A 21,985-nucleotide genomic window follows, 5' to 3' on the forward strand; every position below is an offset into this window, starting at 1 on the left:
CAGATAAAGAGTGGTAACATTCTCTGGAGATAAGTATCTCATTAATTTTGCAAGTTGGAAGTCTTCTAATGTTAATATTGGTCAATGATCCATGAGTCATAATTTTAAAATAATACATACGCTTAGATTAAACCATTTTTGATGGAAAATATATTCTAAACTAAAATATAATAGGTGGGACTTCTTTATGCTGATCATGGCTGACAACCAAAAAGCCACCTATACCACTGCAACAAAAAGCTGTGTCATTGTCTGACAGAACTTAAGTGGGGACACAGCTATTGGGGAAATTCTTTTATGCAACCCATAATCAGGTGTACAAAGTCTGCCATCAACACTTATGATAGCAGGGAAGGGGACAGACAAGTAGACAGTGGCCAAGAGCTGTTTGAAATCTATTATATGCTAGGTCCTGTGAATGAAGAGCAACTGCTTGATAAGTTAAGGCACTGAATGAACACTGCCCATCAGTCAAAGAGGGCAATCAAAGAGAAGGAGAAAGTTTATGACACAGACACAAGACCAGCTAGAAAGGGCGCAAAGACATACACTAGAGAGGTCTTCAGCTGTTCCCCATGCAGCAACTTCATCCTACAAACCTAATAATGCTGGTACTCTATAATTGCTAGGGCAGGAGGGGAAGTGTCACATGATATTGCAGCAGCTGGTGCAGGCAAGGAAAATGTTAGAGGCAGAGGCAATGGAAAAAAGCAGAGGAAAAGCACTAAATTCTCCAAAGGAGCAGGAAGACGGTATGAGATTCTTCTAGATCCCAGCACCATGAAATTACTATCTTCTGAGGGAAGCAAAATAGGCGAGGGTTCCTCCCATATCCCAACATCATCACTCTCTTAATCTACGAGCAACATTACTAAAACCTTGGTTTCCTGAACTACTAAGATAAAAAATAGCACTGCAATCCAAACAACTACACACATTTTTAATGGAGTCAAATGTTAACTGTGTTTTTTGTACACAGAGAGAGAGAGAGAGAGAGAGAATGAACTTTAAAAAGATGATGGATTATTGTGCAGGAGCAATATCATGTGCAAGATTTCTTTTGGCTTAGGACACAATTTTGGAGAGGTTAGCTTTACAGGCAATTTCTTTAAAATTAATAAGAATTCCAGCTGTACCTACTTTTCAAACTGCTATAAACATACAAAGGTATAAACTAAGGTCCATCTGCAATTTTTAAGTCAGCAACAGATGCTGACTTCCATAGGTTATATACGCTTATCAAGGTTCTGTTGTTAGCTGGCCAAAGAAGAGGGTCAAGAAGGATAAATATATACAGAAACCTCAGACTAAGCATAAGATGAGCCAACACACACTGATGAGACTAGACCAGTACGCTTATTCAGAAATGCCACCTGCTCCAATTAATCCAGGAGAGCAGGAAGAAAAGACTGGCCATCAGTGGGACACTTGGCACTCAGTTTCTCTCTGGCATCTTAGCTTACGCACTTTTACTAACAGTAGTCTTGGCTTTGAGACATTTATCAGCCACCCACCCTTCTTGACAAGAAGTATTACATAAACACTGGATCTTCTACTTCGAATATATAAAACAAAAATAAAAGAAGGCAAAAAAGTTTGACCTCAAACTAAAATATCACTTTGGTGCTGCGTCATTACATTTTGTGCTGGTATTTTCTCTACATAGCTTCCACTCAATTAAAAGACATGTTCTATGAACTGGTAACTTATTATTTTCCCACATCCATATTTCCCAAACTGACCCCCAGTTCAGAAAATTGAAAAACAAGGTTACTTACCAATAACTGATGTTCTTTGAGATGTGTTGCTCATGTCCATTCCACTATAGGTGTGTGCACGCCTCCATGCGCGGTTACCCGGAACTTTTTTCCCCTTAGCTGACCCCACAGGGCCAGCTCCGGCACCCCCTGGAGCCCCACGCACATACCGCAGTATATGAGATGCAGCCAGCCCTACGCCCCCTCAGTCCCTTCTTTCTACCAACTCCGGCAGCAGGGACGGAGGGTGGGTTGTGGAATAGACATGAGCAATATATCTCGAAGAACATCAGTTACTGGTAATTAACCTTGTTTTCTTCTTCGAATGAGTGCTCATGTCCATTCCACTATAGGTGACTAAGAAGCAACACCTTGGAGATGGGTTGGAGTTACCAATGAGTTACGCTTAGCACCGCTCTGCTGAATCCTGCATCCTCTCTCGCCTACTGGACGATGGCGGAGTGGGACGTGAAGGTATGCACAGACAACCAGGTGGCAGCCTTGCAGATGTCCTGCAGGGGCACTCTCTCCAGGAAGACTGTAGATGAGGCATGAGCTCTGGTTGAGTGCGCTGTGATGGTTCCCGGAAGCAGCACCTTCACCTGCTCGTAGCAGAATTTGATGCATGATGTAATCCACGAGGAGATATGCTGCGTGGAGACAGGTGAGCCTTTCATCCAGTCCGCCATGGAGACGAAGAGCTGCATCGATTTCCGGAACGGCTTTGTACGATCAATTTAGCAGGCAAGAGCTCATCTCACGTCCAGCAAATGCCAGCGTCTCTCCTCCTCCAAACCGTGAGGTTTGGGAAAAAACACAGGGAGAAAAATGTCTTGATTACAATGAAATTGGGAAACTACCTTGGGCAGGAAGGCCGGATGTAGCCTCAACTGCACCTTATCCTTATAGAATATCGTATAAGGAGGCTCCGAGGTCAAGGCCCTTATCTCGGAGATCCTCCTAGCTGAGAGAATGGCCAAGAGGAGGGCTACCTTCCATGAAAGCATGAGCAGAGGGCATGAAACCATGGGTTGGAAGGGAGGCACCGTGAGTTTTGAGAGGACCAGGTTGAGATCCCAGGGAAGCACAGGGTCACGGACCTGCGGATAAAGCCTTGCCACCCCCTTGAGGAACCGACATCGGATGGAAAAACAGCGATCTTTCCCTCTAGCGGCTGATGGAAGGCCGAAATGGCCGCCAGGTGAACCTTCAGCGAGGCCAGCACCAGACCCTGTACTCCAGAATCCCCTGTATAGGCGAGAGGCTAGGTGAAATACCCGGGGACTCTGTCCAACAGGTAAACCATCTCCACTTAGCCCGATACACCACCCATGTAGAAGGCTTCCTGCTGCCAAGCAGGACTTGTTGGACCTGCACCGAGCAGGCTCTCTCCCCCTTCTATCAGCCACAGAGCCTCCAGGCCGTGAAGTGCAGGGAGTCCAGGTCCGGGTGCAACAGGCCACTACGGTCCTGGGTTAGGTCATGCCGCTTCTGAAGCTCCAGGGGTGGGGCGATCGAAAGGTCCAGCAGCATGCTGAACCAGTGCTGTCTCGGCCAGGCTGGAGCAATAGGTATAACATCCGCTCTGTCCCTCTTTATTTTCAGTAGGATCCTGAGCAGGAGTGGAACGGGCAGGAACGTGAACATGAGAGTTCCTGTCCAGTCGATGAGCACTGCGTTGGAAATCAACCTAGTCTCACGACCCCGGAACTAGCAGAACCTTAGACACTTCATGTTCCGGGCTGACGCAAACAGGTCCACTTGAGGAACACTCCACTTCCGGAAAATCATGGCTGCTACCTCTGGGTGTAGCGACCCATCGTGGTGGGGTAGAAACAACCCGCTGAGGCAATCTGCCTCGTCGTTCCTCACTCCCGGGAAGTGAGAGCCCGTCAAGTAGAAATCGTGCCTCACGGCAAGGTCCCACAGACGGATAGCTTCCTCGCAGAGGAGCACGCCCCCCCGGCTGAAGTATCAGAATTTAGGGTGACCAACAGGACCAGGGAGTCCACCACCACTTTAGGGAGGCTAAAACAGGTGGAGGAACTGTGACCACCCGGTCCAATGGATGTCTGCCCCGATCATATACCGAGGCCAACCATGCCTGAAGCGGTCTGAGCCTCAGGCGAGCTAGTCTCACTATGTACATGCAGGCCGCCATGTGGCCTAACAGCTGTACACAGTGCCTGGCTGTTGTGGGGCATCAGTGCAGCTGGGAGATGATAGAGACCGTCGCCTCGAAACGTGGCTGAGGCAGGAAGGCTCTGGCCTGAGAAGCATCCAGGGTAGCCAGAATGAATTCCATGTGTCGCACTGGGGTCAATGTGGACTTCTGTTCGTTTACGAGGAGCCCCAACCTGCGGCACAGAGAGCAAGTGAGGGTCACGCTGTCCTGCACTTGGGACCTGGACCTGCCTCTGATCAGCCAATTGTCCAGGTAAAGAAAAATTTGCACACTCTCTTGTCTCAGGTGGGCAGCCACTACCGCCATGCACTTCGTAAACACCCTGGGAGCCAAAGATAGGCCACAGGGCAAGGCTGTAAACCGGTAGTGGGAGTCAGCCACATGTGGCTGGGGAGGATAGACACATGAAAGTATGCGTCCTTGAGATCGAGGGCAGCATACCAGTCTCCTGGATCCAGGGAAGGGATTATGGAAGCTGGGGAGACCATGCAAAATCTGAGCCATCTGACATATTTGTTTAGACGACGCAGTTCTAATATGGGTCTCAGACCCCCCCTTGCCTTGAGGATAAGAAAGTACCTCGAAGAGAACCATTCCCCCTTTTGCCTTGAGGGACCATTTCCTCCGCTCCCAGATTGAGGAGGATGTCCACCTCCTGTAAGAGGAATTGCTCGTGAGAGGGGTCCCTGAAAAGGGACGGAAAGGGAGGGCTGTTGGGGCAGGCGGAGGGGGGGGATGTAAACTGCAGGACATAGCCCCCTGAGACTATCCCAAGGACTCAATGGTCCAAAATGATATTTGCCCATTCAGGATAGAAGGGCCTTAACCTCTTTAGGAAGGGGCGGGGCAGATCCAGTGCAGGACATAGCCCCCCGAGACTATCCCAAGGACTCAGTGGTCCAAAATGATATTTGCCCATTCAGGATAGAAGGGCCTTAACCTCTTTAGGAATGGGCGGGGCAGATCCAGGAGAGCAGTCACTGCACCGCCCTCGGGCGCACCATCAAAATTGTCTCCTTTGGTTGACCGACCTCCTGGGGGGCCCTTGCTGGGGAGCTGAGGACAAGCTAGGGGGCTGATTTCTTCTTCTAAACCCCCCTATTTCTATCCCAACGGCCTGGGCTGCGGCCTTGGTTGCTGTTGCGCCTGGGGCCGTGACTGATGCCTGGAAAACTGGGGCGTGGAAAGGCCCAGGGAACGAAGCGTGGCCCTGGAGTCCTTCAGACCTTGCAACTTCACATCTGTCTGGTCCCAGAATAGGGCCGACCCATCAAAGGGGAGGTCCTGAATAGATCGTTGCACCTCCTGGGACAGGCCCGAGGATTGCAGCCACGAGCACCTTCTCATACAGATGACGGAGGCTATGACCCTGCCCGCCGAGTCAGCAGCGTCACAGGACATCTGGAGCGCTGCTCTAGCTACCATGGTTCCCTCCTCCACAATAGTAATAAAGTCTGCAGCCTGGTCCTGGGGCAGGGCCTCAGCGAACCATCTGAGGGAGTTCCACAGGTTGAAATTATATCTGCCCAGGAGAGCCAGATGGTTGGCAATCCTAAACTGAAGGCTTGCCCTGGAATAAATCTCTCCCTCAAACAGGTGCAGCTTCTTATTGTCCTTGTTCTCTGGAGTCAACCCTGGCTAACACTGCCTGTCTCGCTGGTTAGCCACGTATACTACCAGGTTTCCGGGGGCGGGGTGTGTGAACCCATACTCAAACCCCTTGGCTGGGATGTAATATTTCTTCTCGGCCACCTTCATATCGGGGCGACCGAGGAAGGGATTTGCCACAGGGCCTTCACAATCTTAAGGATCCGTTTGTGGACGGGGAGAGCCACTCGGGCTCGGGCAGCCGCCGCCAGCACGTTAAAGAGGCTCTGCGGCCTCTTTTAGCTCCTCCACCTCCAGTCCCAGGTTGGTGGCCACCCTCTTGAGCAGCTCTTGGTGCGCCCTGAAATCCTCCAGTGGCACAGAGTGATCCTGGGAGACTGCCTCATCAAGTGAGGAGGAAGAGGGCTGCAGAGGTGCAGCCTATGGGTGTGCCCCCTCCTGGGGGAGGGTTGTACCCCCTGAGGTTTCCTCCAGTGGGTCCGAGTCCTCGTCCAAGGAGTGGTGTCAATGGGCCTTCTCCTGTGCTGGAGGCACAGACTGCACCCCCGATTATTTAAATTGATTGGGGCCCCGGTCCCACCTGGATACCCCATGGGTTCCAATAAGGCCATTGTCGTGACCATTGTCCGTGGGCCCAACCCAGGGCTAACTGTGCCACAAGCTCTGATGCTTTGTGGGGGTGTCAACTCGCCCAACAACTGTTCCCCCTGGGAGAACCCGAAGCATCATCGGAGTCAGACCTAGACCGGCAGCGTCGTGTTCAACCTCAGTACCGGGCGCCCTTCCGTGCCACGGACCGCCTTCTCGACGTCTCCAACCTTGAGGACAATGAGGACTGTCTGTTTCCGCGAGCGGTGCCAATGAGCGGGGGCGCACTCTAAAGACCTAGAGGTACCGGAGCATCGTCTCGGTACCAATGATTTCCATTGCCTCTTGACCTGCGGCTCTGCAAACACCTTTGGTGACCAAGGTCAGCGCCATCCCGGATTCCTCGGTACTGAGTCAGACTCCGGCGAGCGGGTTCTGCGCTGTGAACTCTGCGGTGCCAGGTTTTCCTATGAAAACCGGGTTCCGCGCCGCCTCGGTGCAGGCACACTCCTCAGTGTCGGGGATCTGGAATGGGAGCTGTCCGAGCACCACCTGGCAGACCTCAACCGGTGCCACCTCCTGGCATGCGCTGCCTCCGGTGCTGGGGAGTGACGTCGGTGCTGAAAGGGAGACTCCACGTTCCATGCCAGGGCAAGTCAGCTTGACAACACTGACCTGGAGCGACTACTAGGAGAGCGGCTCTGCTCTACCCTCGGAGACCGTCCAGCAGGAGATCTTACTCCCCATACCGGGGATCTCCACCGCCATTCAGGGGGACCCAATGTGGGTTTCCTCTGTGATACCGGCCCTTTTCCATCAGTAGAGGGGGGAAGAAGGGGGGCAGAGATGGCGTATGCAAGGCCAACAAGGCTCTTGCCGCCTGAAAAGCCTCCAGTGTCGACGGTGTCAGCAGGGGCACTCTCCCACTCCCAGGATTCGGGGGAGGCTCTCTGACCAGACGTGCAGGCACCAGAGAAGCTTCAACGGACCGGGTCCGGTGCGTTTCCATATTCCACCCTGCCCGTACCGACGGTGCAGGGGAGTGTCCGTGCTCCGCATGGTGCTTCTTTCTCTTCGGTGCTGGCGATGTTGGACGGTGCGGAGTCGAGGGCAACGCCTATGGTGCGCTCGGTACCAAAGTCATGCTTGGTACCAAGGCAGAGCAGGTCGGCTCAGATGCCAGGCGAAGCTCTGCCTCCATCAATAGGGCTTTCAACCAGATTTCTTGGTCCTTCTAAGTCCTCGGTTTGAAAGCCCTGCAGATCTTGCACTTCTCTTTTCTTTGGGCTTCCCCCAAAGCACTTAAGGCAGCAGTCGTGGGGGTCGCTGAGCGGGAAAGCCCTCCCACATGAGGCACATGGCTTGAAGCCTGGCGACCGGGGCATGTCCCGGCCACTCAAAGACCCCACAGGGACTTGCCTTATCTCTAACTACTCTTAAGAACACTTAACTACTTAACTAAATAGAACTAACTTAGAATATCAAACAAGCCCAAACAAGGGGAATAGTACTTGCTGTGAGCAAGGCTAGTTCCAGCAACCCTCACAGGCAGAAAGAAGGAACTGAGGGGGCATACAGCCAGCAGCGCCTCATATACCACCATGCGTGCAGGGCTCAAGGGGGCGCTGGAGCCGGCCCTACAGGATCTGCTAAGAGGAAGAAAGTTCCGGGAAACCGCTCACGAAGGCGTGCACACACCTATAGTGGAATGGACATGAGCAAGCACTCTAAGAAGAACCAGTTGTGCCCCCCTTCAACTCCACCATGTTTAGCTTAAGGGCTACCCATCTTAATTTATTCAAATTCCATGCAATCTGCCTCATACTTTGGAAAGTTCTGGAGTATATCTTCAAGACAGGATACTTCCTCACCTTTCTTACATCCTTTGATGAACAGTGAAATTATTAAAGTTGACGTTTAAAGTATCGTCACTGGCATCTGAGTTAGCACCCACCAAAATTAATGACGCAATTCACACCTGAGAGCTATTCTTTCAGTCTCTGCAAACTCAAGCAGACATCTTTGTATCAGTTATACTCATTTCACACTTCTGAGTTTTTACTTGCAACCATTAAGAGCTGGAGACTACTTTTTAAAAAACGAAAGCTGACACTCTAGAGAACATTTAAAAGATCTCTTCACACTCCTCCCACCTAATCTTTTGTGCCCTCCCAAAGCACTCTCTCTCTCACACTTCGGGAAATACTACTCTCATGAGGACATAGCAGGCATTCCTCACTCACGTGTCAGAGTTTAAAAATAGTTTTCAGAACTGAAACTGAGTTTCCACATGAAATTTTCTAAAGCTTACCATGTAACATTGTTTTATGACCATCAACAGATCAGTCTTATATCATTAAAACATAATCATGGCTATAGTGGGTCAGACCAATGGTCCAGTGCCCTGTCTTCTGACATTTGCCAGTGCCAGATGCTTCAGTAGAAATGAATAGAACAGGGCAATTAGCAAGTGATCCATTCCCTGTCATCCAGTCTCAGATTCTGGCAGTCAGAGGCTTAAGGATACTCAGAGTAGGAGACTGCATCTCTGATCATCTTGACTAATAGCCATTGAGGGACCTATCTATCTTCCATGAATTTATCTAATTCTTTTTTGAACCCAGTTATACTTTTGGCCTTCATAACATCCCCTGACGAGATCCACAGGTTGACCGTGCATTGTATGAAATACTTCCTCATGTTTGTTTTAAAGCTGCTGCCTCTTAATTTCATTGTATGACCCCTGGTTCTTGTGTTATGTGAAGGAGTAAATGGATACTTCTTTACTCAGTTTCTCCACACCATTCATGATTTTACAGACCTCTATCATAACCCCCTTTAGTTGTCTCTTTTCTAAGATGAACAATCCCAGTCTTTTTAATGTCTCCTCATACAGAAGCTGTTTCATATCCCTAATCATTTTTGTTGTCTTTCTCTCTGTACTTTTTTAAATTCTAACATATCTTCTTTGAGATGGGGTGAGCAGAATTGCACACTACTCCAGTTGAGGGTGTACCGTGGATTTATATAGCATCATTATGATCTTTTCTGTCTTATTACCTATCCCTGTCCTAAAGGTTCCTAACATTCTGTTGGCTTTCTTGACTGAGCAGATGTTTCCAGAGAACTATCCACAATTACTCCAAGATCTTTCTTGAGTGGAGATAGCTAATTTATACCCCATCATTTTGTATGTATAGTTGGAATGTTTTCCAATGTGCATTACTTTGCATTTCTCAACACTGAATTTCACCTGCCATTTTGATTTGCTGCCAAATCACCCAGTTTTGTGAGATCCCTTTGTAATTCTGCAAAGTCTGCTTTGGACTTAACTATCTTGAGTAATTTTGTGTCATCTGCAAGCTTTGCCACCTTATTGTTTACCCCTTTTTCCAAATCAATTATGAATACATTGAAACAGCACTGGTCCCAGCACAGATCCTTATGGGACACTGCTATTTACCTCTCTCCACTGTGAAACTGATCATTTAGTCCTGCCCTTTGTTTAAACAGTTTCTGATCCCTGAGAAGGCCCTCCTTCTTATACCATGACTGCTTATTTTGCGTAAGAGCCTTTGATGAGGGACCTTGTCAAAGTCTTTCTGAAAGTCTAAGTACATTATATCACCCTTGTCCACATGTTTGCTTACCTCCTCAAAAGAATTCTAATAGGCTGCTGAGGCATGATTTCCCTTTACAAAAGTTGAGTTGGCTCTTCCCCAAAATACTGTGTTCATTTACGTATCTAGTAATTCTCTTCTTTACTATAGTTTCAATTAATTTGCATGTTATTGAAGTTAGGCTTACTGGCCTGCAATTGTCAGGATGCATCTAGAGGCTTTTTTAAAAATTGGCATTACATTAGCTCCCCTCCAATCATCTGGTTCAGAGGCTGATTAAAGTGATACGTTACATAACAGTTAGTAGTTCTGCAATTTCATATCTGAGTTCCTTCAGAACTCTTGGGTGACAGTCCTGATCACTTACTACAGTTTACTTTATCAGTTTGTTCCAAAACACCTTTACTAACACCTCAATCTGGGACAGTTCCTCAGTTTTGCCACCTAAAAAGAATGGCTCAGATGTGGGAATCTCCCTCACACCTTCTGGAGTGAAGACTGATGAACTCGTTTAGCTTATCTGCATTGGCCTCGTCTTTCTTGAGTGGTCCTTTAATACCTCGATTGTCCAATGACCTCGCTGATTGTTTGGCTGATTTCCTGCTGCTGATGTCCTTAAACTTTTTGCTCTTAATTTGTGTGTCCTTTACTATTTGCTCTTCATATTCTTTTTTGGCCTGCCTAATTATACCTTTAAACTGATTTGCTTGAGTTTATGCTCTTTTCTATTTTCCTTCATTGGATTTGACCTCTAATTTTAAAATGATTTCTTTTTGTCTCTGATCACATCTTTCACTCTGTTTAGCCATGGGGGCATTTTTTTATCTTTTTTTATTTGGGGGTATACAATTAATTTGAGCCTCTATTATGGCATCGTTCACTGATATACACCGAAGAAATATCAGTAGAAAAATTCTTCTACTCCTTCACATGCAAGGAGATACTGAATTCCTATCAGAGAAAATAACTTACAGAGAAGATTAAAACTTTTTGTCTGATGAGTGCATAGCCTGCAAGCCTCACCAAAGGGTTGGTGCTGGCAGTAAACAAACATGCTGAGCATGAAGGCACCATTAAACAGATGGAGGGACTTGACACATTCTAGTAATTATTCTTTTTACAACTTTAATTTTGGTCTACTATAGCACAAAAGACTTTCTTGCTACGTGGTCCATATCTTGTGCACAAATCAGCAATACATCTTAATCTGGCTGGGCTGCTGGGAGACAGAAGCAAGTTCTCTGATAGTTTAAATGCCCTAATGTCTATTTTACTCCCTGTAGACCTGGAAAATGGTTTCTTACCTGTTAATTAGTGCAACTGTTGTTTTTCAAGACGTGTTGTACACATATCTATTCCACTTCAATTGTGTGCATGCCCAGTGCGTTCAATTTGGAGAGTTTTCACTACCAGTATCCATAGAAGCGGCTCTTGTGCCCCACGTCTTCTCATATAATCAAGTAGTATCGAAACAGAGGGCTGGACGGGACCTTGAGAAGTGATCTAGTCCAAAACCTTACGCTGAGACAGGACCAAGTATACCCAGACCATCCCTGATAGATGTTTGTCTAACCAGTTCTTAAAAACCTCCAATGACAGCCTCCACAACCTTTCTTAGAAACCTATTCCAGTGCTTCAGTATCTTTATAGTTGGAAAGTTTTTCCTAATACCTAACCTAAATCTCCTTTGCTGCAAAGTAAGCCCATTACTACTTCCCCTATCTTCAGTGGACATGAAGAACAGATTAGTATCCGTCACCCTTTATAACAGTCCTTAACACGTTTGAAGACTTAGGAGGTTCCCCCGAGTCTTCTTTTCTCAAAACTAAACATGCCTAGTTCTTTTAATTTTTCCTCAGAGATCAGGTTATCTAAATTTTATCATTTTTGTTGCTTTCCTCTGCACTTTCTCCAATTTATCCCCATCTTTCCGAAAGTGTGACGTCCAGAATTGGACACAGTACTCCAGTGGAGAACTCACCAGTGCCAAGTAGGAAAGAACAAATACCTTGCCTGTCTTGCACTCCTTTAACACACCTCCAAAATATTAGCCTTTTTTCGCAACTGCATCACATTCTTGACTCATTCAATTTGTGATCCACTAGAACCCCCAGATCCTTTTCAACAGTACTACTACCTAGCCAATTATTCCCCATTTTGTACTTGTGCAACTGATGTTTACTTCCTAAGTGAAAAATTTTGTACTTGATTGAATTTCATCTTGTTGAATTCAGACAATTCTTCAATTTGACCACATCATTTTGAATTCTAATCCAGTCCTACAAAATGCTTGCAACTTCTCCCAGCTTGGTGTCATCTACAAATTTTATAAGCATATTCTCCACTCCATTATCCAAGTTATTAATGAAAATACTGAGTAGTACAAGACCCAGGACTGACCCCTGTGGGAGGACCCCACTAGATACGCCACCCAGATTGAAAGCAAACTGTTGATAACCACTTCAGGTACCGGATTTCAATCAGCAGTGCACTCTCCTTACAGTAATTTCATCTAGACTGCATTTCCCTAGTTTGCTTATGCACATGCTATGTAGGACTGTGTCAAAAGCCTTACTGAAATCAAGATATATCACGTCTATTGCTCCCATCCACCCTCTCGCCATCCAATAGGCTAGTAACCCTGTCAAAGAAAAAAATTAGGTTTGTTTGGCATACTTTATTCTTGACAAATCCATGCTGGTTATTCCTTATAACCCTATTAATCCTCTAAGTGCTTACAAAATTATATTTTTAATAATTTGTTCCAGTATCTTTCCAGGTATTGAAGTTCGGCTGACTGGTCTATAATTCCTCAGGTCCTCTTTTTTCTCCCTTTTTAAAGATAGGTACTATGTTTGCCCTTCTCCAGTTGTCTGGGACTTCACCCGTGCTCCATGAGTTCTCAAAGATAATTGCTAACAGTTCCACAATTGCTTCAGCTAGTTCCTTAAGTACCCTAAGATGAATTTCATCAGATCCTGCCACCTTGAATACATATAACTTATCTAAATATTCTTTAAACTTCTTTCCCTCTTTTGTTCTGTGTTCCTTCCAATTTGTTGTCTATATCTGGTCACAATTAACTTTTTTTAGTGAAACTGAAGCAAAATCGGCATTAAACATCTCACCCTTCTTGATATCATCCATCATTAGTTATCCTTCCCTACTAAGTAGTGAACCTATGCTTTCCTTCATCTCTTGCTTCTAATGCATTTATGCAACCTCTTATTACCTCATGCCACCAGTTGAGAACTGGTTGAGGTGACAGAACATTGCAGTGATAGTGTCCATTAAAATCTGGATTGTTAAATCCTTGATATCAAGTAATAGGGCCTGGCTTGCCTGATGTATGGTCCTTAGTTCCAGCACATTTATATGCAGTGTTGATTCCTCATCTGACCATAAGCTGCATTCCCTCTACGGGTGCATCCCACCCTAATGTAGATGCATACAGTTTTCAGTGGAAGGGGAGGAGAGAATGGCAACCTTTTGCATGCACTGATCGGGTTCTTCCACAGTCTACTAAGAACAGAACCCTGACAGGTCTGTGAATCAGCATGTCCAGAGAAAGTTTGCTTGGCTGATAGACTCGCTTCAGCCAACCCTGCATGCATCGCAGCTGAAGTCAGGCAGGCTGAATCAGATATATGCAGTATGCCATACATCTCAATTGCCAGATACAAGTCCTCTGTGTTGTCCTTGGGTGGGACTGCAGGCTGTTGCACAAATCTAGAATAGTTTGAAACACGTCCCGAGGAAGGTAAGCAGTTGCTGTCCTTCACTCCAATGAATTCAATTCTCTGTGCTCAGGACAGAACTGATTTGTCCTTGTTTATTAACAGGACCAGCCGAACAAGCAGGGAGTAAGTCTTATTGCATGTTATGCTCTACTTGTTGACTGTACTGACCATAGATCAAACAGATCATGGGCACCCACCAATTATCCTCAGGTGAGCCACTTATAACTGACATGCACTTGATAAAGACCTTTGGAGCCAAGGACAGGCCAAAGGGGAGGACAATATAGGTAGTGGAGACCTGTCACTACGTACCTCAGATACTCTCTATGGCTCAGTTAGATGCCCACATGAAAATAGGCATCCCTGCAAATCAAGAGCAGCACACCAGTCATCAGGATCCAGGGAAGGATTAATGGAAGCAAGGGACATCATCCGAAATGTAATTTTGTTGATTAAGGTGTTTAGCTTTTGCAAATCTAGGACAGGCCACAGACCTTGGGTATAAGTATCAAGAGTAGAAATCCTCCCCTATGTTGAAGGGGAAATTCCTCTACAGCTCTGAGACACAGAAAAGTCCACACCTCTTGAAGTGCAAACTCATAAGAGGGGTCACTGAAAAGTGAGGGGAATGGTAGATGGCAGATAAGAGATTGAAATTAAATCATGTAACCTAGTTTCACAGTTCTCAGAACTCACTGATCTGTCATTGTGACATTTCCTGCACCAACAAAAAGGCACAACTTGTTTCCGATGAAAGTGACTGGAAGAAAAGTAGTCACATAGACTGCTTTGGAACAAATGAGTGTTGATGTGATGTATCTGAAGTAGTAGGAGCTGGTGGCCTTCTGAGTTTTAACACATCCCTGAGATGTATCAGGCTGTCTGAAAGTGCACTAAAGCTGTCTATGAGATCTGTATTGCCTTCTCTGTAAGGCTGCTGTATAGACCCCCAAGAGATCATACTGTTGCTTGGGAATCCTTGAGAAAATGCAATGCTTCATCAGTCTTGTCAGAGAAGAAGTTGCATCTCTCTAAAGATAGTTCCTCAAGAGTCTTGTGTTTCTGTAGCAAACCCAGACATCTGAAGCTAAGAGGTCCTACACATTGTGACAGATGTCATCACTACCCCAGAAGCTATGTCAGCAGCAAAAAGCTCAGCCTGAAGAGAAGTCCTTGCAACGAAATAGACTTCCATAACCAAGGAACCCCTTGCATCCTCTGGAAGATTGTCAATAAAGGTTGTCTGGAATCCCAGTTAAAAAAGTCATATTTTGAAAGCAATGCTTGATAGTCAAATAAACATATTTGAAGATTGGATGTTGAGTATGCCTTCCTACCACAGACGTCTAACATTTTGGGCTTCTTTTTCCTTGGGTGTGGATATGAACCAGCCTTGGCAAGATCTCTCACTGCTGTGATAACTATGAGCCTGGTACCAGATGGAAGGGGAGGGGAGGGGAGGGGAGGGGGGGGGGGAGGGGGGGGGGGAGAACTGTTCAAAACCCTGGGAGGGAACCTGATACTGGCAATCAGTTTTCTTTGTCACAGAAGCCAAGGTGGCTGGGGTCTCCCAAAGCACTTTGGACAAATCTAAGCATTTCATTACTAGGCAGAATGACCCTACAAGGCAAAACAGTCTCAAAATGTCAAGTTTATGGGAGTTTTCTAGAATGACCTCAGTTTGGACCCCAACAAAGAAGATAATATTTACATGAGCTTCTGGAAAAGCTTATCGTCATCTGAGATCATCCGAGGACACAAAGGAGCAGTCCATCAGTAAAGGTGAGGCAGAACTGGGTAGATTAGAGGGCAAACTGGATTAAGCAGAAAAAGCCCATGATGTGGATTACCTCACAATTGGTACCATATCTTAAGCAGTACGTAGGAGCTGGTATTGGAGTCTGCCTAGGTAATATTATTGAGCACTGTTTTGTGGCTGCTACCAGAGCATAAGTAGAAACCAAACAAGATGTTTAAATCCATCTTAATTTATCTCCATGATGGCAGCATCCAACAAGAAAATGATCCATAAGCTTTGCTGGTTCTTGCCTTCACTTCTTCAGCAAGCTGGCCATTAGCAGATATTGTATGTCCAAGACAGAAAAAGTCATCAACTCTTCCGTTATCTTCTTCACCAACCACACATCCTCTAGTGTTGACAGTTTTCTCTCTAACCTCCATTATCTTGATCTTTTGCATAATGATTCAAAGTGCCCATTCAGCAGCTTCTACTTTTATCATCATAAAGTGCCTCTTCATTCCACCCAAGTTGGTATCCAGTAAGACTATCAGCTGCAGAATTGGTCCTGCAGCTTATCTCATGCCCAAATTATACCAGTATCTTCAGCAACAACTCTCTCTCTTCTCATCCCAAAGTCTATGATTATGCAGAATAAAAGTGGGGATAATATGGCAACCTTGCCTTAGAATAATTTAAGATTTTCTAGTGTATGTCTCTGCTCTCTATCCTGATGCAGCATGCAGACTCAACATAGAAGACATATCAAATCAACAAACTATGCTGATTCCTAGTGTGTCAAGATCTTCCAGAGGGCTTCTCTGTGGACACTAACAAATACTTTTGTAAAACCAATCAAGTTAAAAATATTCTGCAGGTATACCAAGCTTTTCTCAATAAATCTTCTCAGGGAATATAGGTAAGTATGCTTTTTCTTCATATCACTCAATATGTGTTAGTCTTTCTGCCTGGCTATTCACAGACTTGACATGCTCTATGCAACAGGATGTATTCTTAAAAGCATACTATCAACCTCAGCCTGGACCAATCCACACAAGAAATCCACTTCCTGGCCACTACAATAAAAATAAAGGATGGGCACACATTCATACCACCCTATACCGAAAACCAACTGACCACAATGCATATCTTCATGCCTCCAGCTTCCACCCTGGACACATTACACGATCCACTGTCTACAGCCAAGTCTTAAGATACAACCAGATTTGCTCTGATCCCCTAGACACAGACAAACACCTACAGGATCTCTATGAAACATTCCTAAAACTACAATACCCACCCGGAGAAGTAAAGAAACAAACTGACAGAGCCAGACGGGTACCCAGAAGTCACCTACTACAGGACAGACCCAACAAAGAAAACAACAGAACCCCACTGGTCACCACCTACAGTCCCCAACTAAAATCTCTCCAGCACATCATTAAAGATCTACAACCTATCCTAGCAGATGATCCATCGCTCGTTCAGGCAGTGGGCGGCAGACCCATCCTGGCTTACAGACAGCTCCCCAACCTGAAGTAAATACTCACCAGCAACCATACACCCTACAAAAAAGTCCTACCCAGGAACCTATCCCTGCAACAAACCCCGTTGTCAGCTCTGCCCACACATCATCTCTAATGACATCATCACTGGTCCTAACCACATCAGTTACGCCATAAGGGGCTCACTCACCTGCATATCCACTAATGTTATATATGCCATCATGTGCCAGCAATGCCCCTCTGCCATGTACATTGGCCAAACTGAACCATCACTACGCACAAGGATAAATGGACACAAATCAGACATAAAAAATAACAACATCCATAAACCAGTGGGAGAACACTTTAATTCCCCAGGGCATTCTGTCTCTGACCTGAAAGTTGCTGTACTTCTCCAAAAAAACTCCAAAAACAGACTTCAAAGAGGAACTGCTGAGTTAGAAATGATCTGCAAACTTGACACATTCAAACTGAGTTTAAACAGAGACTTGGAGTGGCTGTCTCACTACGGAAGGTAAATTACTTTGCTCACCCATTCTCACCTCCTACTCAATGGTCGTCATTAGGTCTTAAGTACCCGATTCCACCTCCCCCATTTTTCTCAATGCACCTGGATATCTATAAGATGCCTCTGTGTTACCTATTTTCTGTATTACTGCATCTGAAGAAGAGAGCTGAAGTCTCTCGAAAGCTTATGCCTGCAAATATTAAATTTGTTAGTCTTTAAAGTGCCGCAGAACTCTCGTTGTTTTTGCTTTACAATGCAACAGCTCAAGAACTGTTTTGTCAGTTGTTTGGATACTAGAAAAAGCATTTTAGAATCCCCTCTCTTGTACACCTTCTCAGTTTCTCTTGCTTTGCTTTCCATCTATTCTCTCTTATCTCTTTTGGCTGATCTTTTAATTTTCTTGTTTTTATCCACATATTTTTGTTCCAGAATAGCTGGAACTGCAGCGTCACATGATGGGAAGGCTTGTGAGCTCCAAAAACCATAAGAGCTATGCTGGAGGGAGTGTAAATCCTGGTAGGATCACCAAAAAGGTATGTCAAAGGGTAGAAATCAGATTAAAGGCAGTACACCAATCCTCCTGGTGGATTGTTGAGAGTCAGGTTAACAAATGTAAAAAACAAAACCAGAAACAGAAACAAGAGTCAGGTTAACAAATGTAAAAAACAAAACCAGAAACAGAAACAAAAAACAGAAACAAACCACAGGCAAGTGTCACAGCCTTCCAAATACAAATACAAACTGTGGAAAACTACAATCCGTTAGAAGACAGACAAGATAGTCTGGCCAATCAGTAAATCCAGCCAACATTATGATAATGGAGACTCAAAGCCACAAGGAAGTTCCCATCTGAAACAGGGTATCTTCACAAGTAAGGATAAGACAAGAATTAGGTGTTGGAATGCTAGATCACTTCAGAGCACAGGTAGATTGACATGAGTTATCAGAGAAATAAAAATCTTTGGCTTAATGATACTTGGACCGAGTGAGATGAAATGGACTGGATGAGGCAAATTATTTTCAGATGGTATGACTGTTTTCTATTTGGGAAGAGAGGATGATAAACAACACGAATAAAAAGGCTTATTACTGAGAAAGGAAAATATTGAAGCACTGAAGGAATGGGAACCTGTTAATTTAAGAATACTGACTGCTCTCTGATAATCCATGCAAAAGTCACATTTGTTCAATGTTATCTGAAAACAATAAGAAACTGATCAGACTGTTTTTAATGTAAGACAGCAGAGTATCCTCGGCAATATCAAGAAATATGACATTGTTATCCTACTGAGAGATCTAAATGCACAGGTTGTTGATGATAATACTAGATATGAACACATTATGGTCAGAGATGGCATTCCAGTTCACAGACTGAAAATGGAGAATGTTTTGTTGAACTCTGCAGCCTATATAATCTTTCCTTTGGGAGAACACTATTTCCACATAAAGAAAGAGCAACTGACACAGAGATGAAATGATGTCTTCATCCAGAAGCAGCTTGACCATGTTTCCATTAGTAGGTGTTGGTGAAGATCACTGTTGGATGCCAGAGTTTATACAAGTGCTGATGTTGGAAGTGACCATCATCTTGTCCTTGGGACAAATCAACATAAAACTAAAGACAACACCACTCAAGGCAAATAGTATGTATGACAGAAGAAAGTTAGCAGATCCAGCAGCAAAGGCACATTTCAAGCTGCAGTTCAGCAGTAGATTTGTAAAGTTAAAGACACTGACAGATGACACAGAAGAACAGCTAGAGTCTTGAAGAAGACCTCTGTGCAAGCTAAAAAGCTGGTCTCTCTCACCAACAGAAGTTGGTGCAATAAAAGATATTATGTCATCCACCTTGTCTCTCTAACATCCTGGGACCAACATGACTAAAACCATGGCAGCTTTTCAAAGAAGCAAGTGTGGATGCCAGGATTACCACAAGAGTGAGAAGATCTATGAAAGAATAACTCCAACCAAATGTATGTAGGCTTGTTGGAGAGAGGAACAAATCAAATACGATAATTCAATACCCCCACGTTCCCATTCCCAGTGTCCCACCTCTTCCCTCCCACTCCCTCCTAGTCCCCATCCCGATCCCCCAACTCTTCTCCCCCTATCATCCTCCCCTTCCAGCCTTTGCCTGTGTTGTTTGTTTGTTTGTTTATTTATTTATTTATTTGAGTTTCAGCACTTTCTGAATATAGAGCTGTTCTTGCATTACATTTCTTCAAAATAAAAATCCACTTTTCTAATAACCACTTTGGTGCAATATGCCTGCTTTTTTTTTTACTCGAGATTTCTGCCCTGGGTTGGATTTTAACTAACAGAGCTGGAGGTGAGCTCAGATTCAATGACCGTGACATTCCCTCAGAGCCACCTAGGTCCTGTGATAAAGAGGTAGTTCACTAGACAGTTAACCTCCCTGTCTGTACATGCTCAATTTAATCCACTAGGCTCGGAAATTGGCTTTTGAGCCCTCTCATGAGACTGACTGGAAAAGCAAACACTTTTTGAAATAAATGTTTTAATTTGCTTTCTCCCAAAAGATTGGTAGGCGCTGTACGCTATGCAAGGGGGTAGCCCTTGAGCATTTGCGATCCTGTATGATGATCTGAGCCATGATTTGATATCTACTGATGAGCCAAAATACAATACTAGAATTTCTCAACTTTAAGAAAAGGGTTTTTTTTCCCAGGAGCTATATCTCATGACTCCCTTGGGTCAAATGACCAAATCTGGATCACTATCAAAACCCTCGCATCCCCATTGGACACACCAAATATTAATGCAATCTGAGTAACTGTAGATTTTAGAGCACTTAGAGTGAAGATTAAACAGAAAGCTAGCCTTAACCTTCACTATGGTAGAGCTTTTGCTCTGCTATAATAATGGTCCCTTTTCAATTTCAAATCTATGAAAACCAGACATGGCTCATCCACAAATTCTGGAAAAAAATACAGCTCTTTTCGAGATTTGCTAATTCCTTCCATACTTCTCACAGGTTGGTGAAGCCCTTAAAAGACTGCATAAAAAAGATGCAGGATGGTGTTGGGACTTCCTTAAGCAAAATGATTTCAACCAGATCCAAAAGTGAATGATCAACCATCTGATCCTGAAATATTATGGTATAAAAAGAACCTGCAACCATTTCATACAATGCTAGTGAATGCAGAATGGGCACAGGATATTACAAAATGGCCAGCCAGTAGCACTTGCTTCCAGGAACGCTTTCAAATAGAGCAAACCTATATTCAAATACAGAAAGAATGCCTATTCATTGCTTTTGTATATATACCAAGTTTGACCAGTATCTCCTGGGCCATGATCACATTCATGCAGACACAGACAAGAAACCTTTGGAACCAATATTCAAAAAGCTATTGTTAATAGCTCCAAATTATCTTGAAATAATATTAATAAAAATTCAAAAACATGACTTGGATGTACAATGCAAAAGAGAGTCTGATGTTCAGCCCAAAGTTCTGACTGTGCAAGACTTTCTGCCCACATCATGAGTGCCAAAAGACAATGACAGCTTGACAGCCCTTCATTATGAAATCTTCCACATGCACCAGGATGCAGAGTTTCATCAGGAACATCAACCACATAGAATTCTATTGTGTGACAGAAGCAGGTGCCGTAGATACAGACATAGCCAAATAAATGTACACTCAATTTTAAGCATTCAGAACAGTCTTTATGTTGACCAGACAGGAAGACATTTGCCCAGCCACTTAGTTTTTCTGTCTAGCCAATATTCAATTCAAGTATACGGACAGCACAAAATAGTATTTTATATAAAGGTAGTAGATAAAGACCTAAAGGTCTGAAATCCTAGCTTGCATACACTGAAGCTCTGTTGGTGCAGAAGCATATTTACCTAAGACCCAGGATGTCTTGCACAAAATATTTGATCTACCATGGAGCAAATCAGGCATGGACTTATGTATATTAGGAAATCAAGTATGCCTCATAATGGTTAACTACAATTTATGAATTTATTAAGGAAAAAAAATCACATGCACACAAAAGCAGCTTCTACCACTGAATGCTGCAAAGAATCAGCACAGAATTCCAGAGACTGTTGATACAGAAAATGGATCTCAGTGGGCCTATAAGTAATTTTCAGTTTGCAGCATAAGCAGAAATTGAACATATCACATCCTTTCTACAGCACAGCCAGTCTAATGGTAAAGCAGAAGCAAATCTTAAGATTGCCAAGTAGTTGCTAAAAAGGCATAGTGGCATGACGAAGACCCATGAACAGCATCACTTGACTGGAAAAATACACCAACAGAAGGCACAGACAGCAAGCCAGCTCAGCATCTCATGTCACTCCACAAACAGACTCTGTTGCATACCAAACAACTTTAGAACAAAACTGCAGTAGAAAGGGTGAGAGAACAAATTAAACAGCCATGACAACAAGCCAAATATTACTGTGACATAGGTACCACATAGGACAATCAATGTGAGTACAGGTAGTCCCTAATAACGAAGACAACAGACAGGGGGCAGGGAATATTTGCAAATAGCAGCACATGGTAGAACTATAAACAACTCTACCACTGAAACTATAATCTCCTTAGAAGAACCCACAAACAATTATCCTGAAGAGAAGATGTAAATTAATCCCACCACACAGATCAAGGTACATGAAAAATTAGGAATGAATATGAAATGAGTTCACTCACTATAGACCTTCATGAGTTGGCAAAGATAATGCCAGAGAAATCTAGCAG

The 21,985-nt window shown here is 44.5% G+C and overlaps 1 protein-coding gene across 5 annotated transcripts in view; it reads right to left on the bottom strand.

Annotated features, from left to right (window-relative positions):
• STAG1 (STAG1 cohesin complex component) overlaps positions 1-21,985 on the bottom strand; it is a 322,525-nt gene that overhangs the window by 232,093 nt on the left and 68,447 nt on the right. The window lies entirely within an intron of this gene.

This window comes from Emydura macquarii, unplaced genomic scaffold (genome assembly GCF_026122565.2).
Source record: "Emydura macquarii macquarii isolate MOO-44397 ecotype Brisbane River unplaced genomic scaffold, CSIRO-AGI_Emac_v2 contig_499, whole genome shotgun sequence".
Taxonomy (NCBI): Eukaryota; Metazoa; Chordata; order Testudines; family Chelidae; genus Emydura; species Emydura macquarii.